Here is an 8675-nt window from a genome sequence, read left to right as displayed (position 1 = left end):
GCGGGCTTCAGGCAACGGCGAAGCAACCCTGGGGTGAATAATATTTTATTTATTATTTTATTATTATGTATTTATTTTAATCACTTACTCTTATGACCGTATGTCGTATTGCCATATCGCTTCATTGTGTGATATAATGCATATAGAAAATATTTTTAGCGTGTTTTATTCTTTATAAAAATTTAAATATTTAAATTATATATTTGATACTCTGACTTTTATTATTGCGAGAATCGAATATTTATGAATTTTATTTACAAAATTTCCTATAATTCTAAAATTAAATTTAAAAAAATTTGTTACGCTTTAACAACTTTTTTGTTGAAATTTTAATTACTTGAAACATTTGCCTAATAACTCGAATATATTTTTACAGATCAACGTAGCTACGATGCAGTTACAACTTCGCTGTTGCGCACCGGACCGGTGAGAAGTTATCTTTTATTTTAAATTAAGATAATGGATTTATGAAAATTGAGATATAATATTTTTTAATTTATGTATGTATCCGAGTTAACAATAATATATAAAAATATATCTCATATATCTTATAGATCCATTATTTCAAAATGGATGGATTTGAACAGATTAAATTTAATTTTGAATCTTTAATACAATTTATCAATATTGCGAATATGAAGCATTTTTATAGATACAGAACTCATTATAAAATTAAACTTATTTTGTCATTACGAAATCATAATGCACAAATGGTGAATATTTATTATTTAATATTAGATGTTAATTTATCTTTTCTTTTCTTTTTCAAATATTTTTTAAATTAAATTTGAAGTTTGTATTTGATGTTTCTATATACTTTCCTCGAGATAAATATGTATTAATAGAAAAAGACAATATTAAGATACTTTAATAAATAAAATTAAATATTTATTTATTGGTGATATAGTAATTTTATATTTTAATCTTTTATAATCTATCCATATTTTGATAATTTGATTTTTTTATATCACGTGTTAATAAAATTGCAAATAGGATAAGTGTTTTGTTGCGAAAAAAATTCCGTATAGATTTTCTCAGAAATTTTTAGTTTTGTGACTTTATAATGATATTTAAAAACAGTCACTAATAAGATAATACTTTTAATACTTAAGAAATAAGTTTTACAACATCTTGGCACGCACAATATTTTATAAAGATGTTCGTATATAAAGAATATAAAAAATTCACATTGACAATAAATGTGAATAAAATTTATCGATTTGAAAAGTCCATTAATCCGATCTGTTTTGATGTCATTTTTCATTGAACGTCATCGACTGTGGTATATTGAATATTGAACGTTCCAATGAGTATGTCGACCAAAGTTTCTTTCGGCTTATGATCTAGTTAATTTATAATTCGATACTTTTGTTACGTCATTGTTTCCATCCATTACTTTGCACATCAAATGATGCTATGTAAATCGGCCGTGAGTTAATATTGACTGACAATAATGTACTTAATTTATTTATATTTAATACAAATTATAATACACTTGAAACATTTAAAATAATCATTTTTAAGTATAATTTTATAACGGTGAAATATATGAAAAAGTATACAAAGGATGGAAACATGTTAATAAAATGAGTACACACAGTGAAACATGATAACAGTGATCGAAGCAAAGAGTTTACAAGAATATACTGATTCATAGTAATGTACTCATAGTAATAATTCCTGATGTTATATATTGAAATATGTATATATGTATATAAATATTTGAATAATAATGTATTTCATCAGTTACAAGGAATTAATTACAAGCGATTATTGAGTGGGAGTTTCTCATATTAAATTATCGTGAATTTATCAATCCAATTTAGAGAAATCTGCCGTTGAACGCGATATTTATGAAAACGGCCACGCACACGTACACAGTCATATGATTCCCTTTTCGGCGTGGCGAAAAAATTTCATCGCGGAAGTCCAATTTGAGAATCGCCCCACGGGCGGTGCGAGCAAAAAATGATCCATGCGGATTCTGAAAGTTCAATTTTCCGGGGCGGCAAGAGAGCTTGTAACGGCAAATATGCGTCGACCTTTTTGTTTCGATCCCGCGGGACTTCGATTCCCCCGCGACGTTGAATATTCATGCGATTTTATTAACTACGTTTCAAACATCGCTTTCAACGGGAACACCCTTTATCTTCTTAGATCTCTGCTTCCGTTCGCCGACCCTTCGTCATGTAGAGCGCAACGGCGCGACGCGTCGGCGGGAAGAATTCTCTTTCGCGAAATTAAATTTTGCCCGATCGTATTGTCCCCTAGATTACGCGACGTTTTGTTGCCTCGCCAGACGTCGTCGTTAACTATTACGACCGAAGAAAATATCTTTTCGCCGCGTTGCCGATCCGCGCTGACAAATTTTTATGAGATTATACGATGCACATATGTCCATCTACATAACTCGCGATAACTTATATGAATGATTCAATTGCCTGCAAATTTAATTAAATTATATCGACTGAGTTTATACTGCTTCTGCAAACATTCAACCGCGAATTTAATGGTATTATTATATTATTTATATTACTTATATTTATAATAATTCTTTCTGTTATACGTACAAGTAATATTTAATTAAGAATAGAATATGAACTCGGAAAAGAGTCGAAATTGTCGAAAATGCAGAGAGAATTAAATAATAATGTCACTTGACAAAAGTATTATTTTTGCTGTCTCTGACATTTTTTTGTCTCGTATTCTGAAAGGATTGAATAAAATTTTAAAAGGATTGAATAAAATCTTTCCCGCAAAGGAGCCGAGAGAATTAATGATAATACGCATAATATGAGGTACGGTAAGGGAGAAAAACGAGACGGTAATGAACGACATGATACTTAATTATGCCGCAATATCGACGGCATAGTTTCAACAGGGAGTAACTTTCCGTTTCGAAAATCCGTACTCCGGAGAGACTCGTAACGTTTCGTCAGTAGTACTTCATCCACTATCCTCCTCCCGGATCGGGCCGGGCGTTTCACGAGAAAATTTTTCCCACGGCGCGCGGAAAACTTTCGCCGAGTTATTCACGCGCGCATATTAGTGCACATTCATCCTTCGAAATAGCGCTAACCTCCGACCTGAGAACAATTTATCGGAGGGCGAAACCCTCGGCCGCTACCTCCGCGAGAGCTGTGGGTTACTTATTTGCACGTTTCCGCAGTTTACATAGCTTCAGAGAGCTTCTTGGCCGACCTTTCTCTCCGATCTCCCGTTTGTTCGTTCATTCGTTCGTTCGTTCATTCGTCCATTTCTACGAGCGAAGCTCTACGAGCGAATGAATTGGCAATACGAATCGGTTCCGGCCGGTTCTTGTTAGGTTTCAATGCATCGGTGCATCAGTAATTGCCCGTCTATTTGTTGCGCCAAAATGGTACGACGTTATTGACGCAACGAATCTCTCAAGCGCTCAATTATACATTGCCGTAGGTGTGTATGTTTGTACATATGGTGGTTAAATTTGGAATAGGCGATAGGGGAGGAAAAAGGAGAAAACATGAATTTCGGCAGAGCGTCGAAACGTGTCGAGACAGTGAGCGAGAGCTCTTCGGCAACGATTTAAAACTATGAAGTGCGAATTTTTCCGTGTTGATTTTGAAGTTGCGTGTATTAGCGCGGCGTTCCGCCACGCAAAATGTGATGATAAAAAACTATTTGTAACTGCCGTATCGCGCTGCAAGTACATATCTGCGTTTCACGATGCCCCAAACCCGTGGATTGTCCATTTTATTTTGCGCGCACTACGTGTGCGAATAAATTGTTTTGCTCGAGGATATGCTTGTTGTGGGAGGAAAAAAACGGAGCGCGCGTAACAAATAACGATTCGACATTTTATGTTTTACCTTCTCATTAACGGACGCATGATCAACAAACCGGAATTTGCGAAAGCTAGGGTTTGAGAAAAAAAAAATTTTATACGCTTTTGCGCAAGCTGAATATCACGTAAAATAATTGACGCAATTAAATATCGATATTGATATTGGGAGTGCAAGCTGAAAAAATCGATAAATGGATTCGTTGCACTGCCAATCAACGTACGAACGTACTATGACTTCCTCGTTAACGATAAGGGATGAACCGTAGCCCGCTAATGAGCAAACAAATTTAACCTCTTGTACATTTAAATTTTTGTTACTCGATACATTTTAAACATTAGTTTTATGTACGTGAACATTGCAATTGTCGATCACTCACGTTAAAATTTTATCTTTTCGTTCATAAAGCTATTGCAGTTTTTGAAAAGCCGTAGAAAAAATTTATATTTTTCATCTTTTAAATTTTTAAATGATAAAGCAATTTCTCTTTTATATACACAGAACACGCATACTCGCGCGTGCAGATTTGGATGTAAAAATATAACGAAAAGAAGTATTTAACTGAATTTATCTTTAGAATAACTTTCGCTGAATGCGCAATATTATTTCAAATTTTATTTCGAATTGTCTTTATTCCTTCACGGATATTATGCACAAGAAATAATTTAATATGCCGATACGATATGAAAAAAATTCCTGCGGTTGTGGCAGCGCGTTGTGGGATGAATTGGTTTCACGTTTATGAGGGCAACCTAATCCGGACCCGGTACACGGGCGACGATCGTCTTAGGATGTGCTTCCGGTCGGGAGCAGATCTGGGGATCCCAGCATCCTCCGAAACGCTCGCGTCATGGGGGATTTTAGGAGATCGCTACACGGACCGATGCGGTTAATTTTATAAATAATTTATAGACGCCCAATGCGCACGGTTGTACATGGTTGCCCTCGACCTCTCTCCACCCCCGCCCCCTCCATTATGCGCGCATTAATAAATCGTTGCTCTTCCGGACATATTATTAATGTCAGGCTTTTTAATACAACGCGTAAATAAATAATGATGTAAACGTGTTATTAACCGAATGTAATCTTTTCAATATTCATGTAGTTGGCTAAATACGATTAACATATCCAATTAGGTGATACAAATACTAAATCGTATACTCGATATCAATTGTTAATAGAGATACCTCGGGTTCTGTTCGTGATAATTTGTGTAATCAATTATTCATAAGTTGTATAATTATCTCGCCGAATAGATTAAGGAAACCAATACGCGACGCAGAGGCAACAACAAAACAGTTTAAAGTATACAAACATTTGAACATAAAAAGAGACTGATGAAGCATTTATCAGAGAAATAATTATATCAGCATTTAAATTCCGCTTTAGGAAATTTATAATTTATATACATTATTAATAATTTTAAGACATCTTTTCTAATTTTGTGCTGTGGAAAAATATTAAATAAACACATGCATTTCAAATGTATCTTTAAAATATATGATTTTAAAGTTTATTTTATTAATTTAAAACATTTATTGAAAATATATATTACGGTACATATATTCATATGTCAAAAAATACATATAGCATAAAAAGTAGAAGTAAAAAAATTTTATTCTGAATTTTGACGTGAAATGCAGATGTCATGTAGAATAAGAAAAGTATTATATAATTTAATAACAATGAAAATTTATTACGATGTTATATGTACATATGTATTAACATGTGTATAACAATAGGTATATATGTGTGCGTGTACGGATAAACGTTTTACAAATTATTTGTGAAAATAACATACACAGCGCGCGAAGTGGTTTATTCGAGACTTCTCTCAGGTTATTCAATGAGGTCTTTTAGGATTTGCTTTATAAGCTTTTTTTCACGGCTCATAATATATTCCAACCGCATATTATTCTTTGCCCTTTGGGTAAACCGCCGCACTGGGATCTATCATTTTTGCGTATCAGGAGAAACCGCGAGACATCAAAATGATGTACAACTCTAGTTCTTCTCCTTTAAAATGAACATGACATTAATATGTACCTTGTTGCAAAAAACGATCCGTAATTATCAAAAAATAAAATACTCGTTACGTATTTATAAATTAAGTTTCTTTTGGAGAATTCCCCAAGAATATAAGCTATAGATATGTAGATTCTCTCCTAAATATACGTGATTAAAAACGTTATTCAAAGGTGCAATAAGATATCATTTATGAAAATTCAGTACAATCTTATATACCGTAATTAAATGTTACAACTCTCCTAGCTTAGGATCAATGTTTATATTAAATTATATTATAAAAATTATATTGGATTTAGGTATTTTTATCTTGATGCCTACGCGTTACAGTTTTCTCCCTTTCATTCTAGACGAAGTACTTGCGCGTTTCTCGGCCTGTATTTCGCCACTACCGAGATAAAAGTAATGACATTACCATTTGTCTGCATCACTTTACCGCTCTTTCCTTGTCTGTCGCGCAAGCCATCCTTGTAATCGATAGCGCAAGGACATTCGTCCGCCCGTCCAGGCCGTCCGCTCGGCCATCCATTCATCCATCCATCTATCCATCTATCCATCCCATCTATCCACCACCCGTCTACCCGCGAACTTAACGCAACGTTCAGCGTGATGCAAGAAGCGGCCATTATCGTTCTCTCCTTTTTGCGTTCCCACGTTGTTCCACTTTTTTCGATACTTTCAATTTATAGAAACGAGATTTCGCCACTTATCCTGTATGGAAGTCCCCGCTCTTCTGTCGGGGGAGGAGAGTTTTATTATAAACTCTCGCACGTACCTCTCTCGCGATCGGATTAATGAACACGATGGGTTTAACGAAGCGCGTCTCTTTCATCGATGGCGTTCGTTAATAATCTTTGATGCGAGATGTTCCGTGAGCGCAGCGAGGCGTTTGATGGAAGGGAATATCGTTCGGTGCGAGAGAGTGAGAGTGAGAGAGAGAGGGAGAGAGAGAGAGAGGGAGAGAGAGAGAGAGAGAGAGAACGACAAAAATAATTGCCTTTCCTGAATTAGAGTTACGGGATCAGTGATGATGTACACTTTTAAGAAAATAACAAAATATTTCAACCTACGAACGGAAAAAACGCATCTGTATAACATCAAACGCGCGGAGAATGTTTTACTACACTATTTTACTACGAAATATTTATCGTGATATTTAACTAGAAATTTCGATAGTATTGGATAGTATCGATAATATTGGATTCGATTATTTGTCGGATACTCCATTACCGTCGACTGTTCTTATCTCAATTTCTGTAAAAAACTCGGTAAAGAATTCTTTGACTTCAATTGCGCTTCTTGAGTAATGTAAATTTGCATTTGAATCAGTGACGCATTAGGCACGCGTGGGTGTGTGCGTGTATGTGTGTGTGTGTGTGTATGTGTGTGTGTCTTTATGTTAATGAGTTCGTTGAAAAAGAGAAGTCCAGAGAGCGTATCGTGGAGTCACTAATGGAACGTTGACCGACCAAAAAGATCCGGACGATCGAGAATCACGGAGAGACGTCGAGCGAGATACGGGCAGATTTAAAGGTCTGTTTTCATTGCTATTCCGAATCGCGTGCGGGCTTCCGCACGGTTTCCCGCGTTGGGTTTCCGCTGTCCTGTATGGGAGCAGGCATTGGTTTGATTGGTAAATCTACGGCTGCCCAATGATGCGTTTATTTGTCGAAGAATTAGGGCAGCGTCCGCGCGAGACAGAGCGATGAAGATGGGAAATGAGAGGGGGGGGGGGAGAAGGGGGGAAGATGCAGGTAGGATGCCGCGAGGAGGGCGAATGATACGGGATGAGAGCCGACTCGTCGTTGTCGTCGTTGTCGTCGTCGGAAAGGGTCGTCGGTGGTCTCTCTCTCTTTCTCTTTCTCTCTCGAGGGGCGCGTCGTACAGCACTCCACCGCAATCAGTAAACCTGTAAAACATTGGATTAGGTGGCCCTAGCGTGACCTCGCTCGGCGATTCCTGTGGACGAGCCGGAGTTCCAATTTCCAGCTATGCGCCACGAAGCGCGGAGCTATACCGCGCTCTTCGTTCTCCAGCGTCGCGATACGTTATCCAATAGCGCTCGAATTATTCTCGTTTTATTCGCCGTGCCAGCAGCATGCGCGACCACGGTGCACATCCTGCGCTTCCCGTATCGTAACCGGTTAGCCAGGCCCGCTGCTACGTTCCGCGAGAGAGAGAACGATTTATTCCCCTACGTTTCTTCTCCCCCTTCGCCTCTCGGTCCTCTCGCTTTCTCTCCCTTTCGTTCGCTCGCTCGCTTTTTGTCTCTCCAGTTAACAAATTCTTCGCCTTTGTCGCGCGATAAATTTGATTTATTATTATCGTTATTGCGCTTGTTATTCCGCTCGGATGTAAAGTCTTGCCCGCGTAATTCCCGACCTCACGGGATACATGGCTCGTGCGCACCGCGCGCTTCAAGAGTCGACGCGTCATTATCAATTTATCACTGTCGTCCCCGTTTATTCTCATCGGTAGATAATCAGCCGCGGAATACCGGCGACCACCGGTGCTCGCCGTGTCGTCGCTCACTGACTTCGCGCCAGCTAAATCGAAGAGACGGCTCGCCTCCCGGTTTCAAATATCCGGCGATCTACGTCGTTTAGAGTCGCCTTTTCAACCTGAATGTTTGCGCGCTTGTTACCGGCGATAGCGGGTCTCCGCTACTTGCCGGATCCCTCCCTCCCACGGGCTGAGCGGTTTAGTAGCCACTCGACGATGTTTTCATCCGAAATTGTCATGTGGCACACACAGTTATCCTTCTCTCCAAAGAAGAACAAAAAAGAAGGGAAAGGAGAGAGAGAGAGAGAGAGAGAGAGAGAGAGAGGA

General features: G+C 37.8%; 1 protein-coding gene across 1 annotated transcript in view; it reads left to right on the top strand.

The window, feature by feature from the left end:
* Positions 1–8675, top strand: part of LOC105836922 (tyrosine-protein phosphatase 99A) — a 282921-nt gene continuing 274246 nt past the window's right edge. The window contains exons 1-2 of the mRNA XM_012681300.3: positions 1–33; positions 377–426. The gene's annotated coding sequence lies outside the window, so the exon portion shown is untranslated. The remainder of the gene's footprint in view (positions 34–376; positions 427–8675) is intronic.

The sequence above is a fragment of the Monomorium pharaonis genome, chromosome 8, assembly GCF_013373865.1.
Source record: "Monomorium pharaonis isolate MP-MQ-018 chromosome 8, ASM1337386v2, whole genome shotgun sequence".
NCBI lineage: Eukaryota > Metazoa > Arthropoda > Insecta > Hymenoptera > Formicidae > Monomorium > Monomorium pharaonis.
This window is presented reverse-complemented; position numbering and strand designations above follow the sequence as displayed.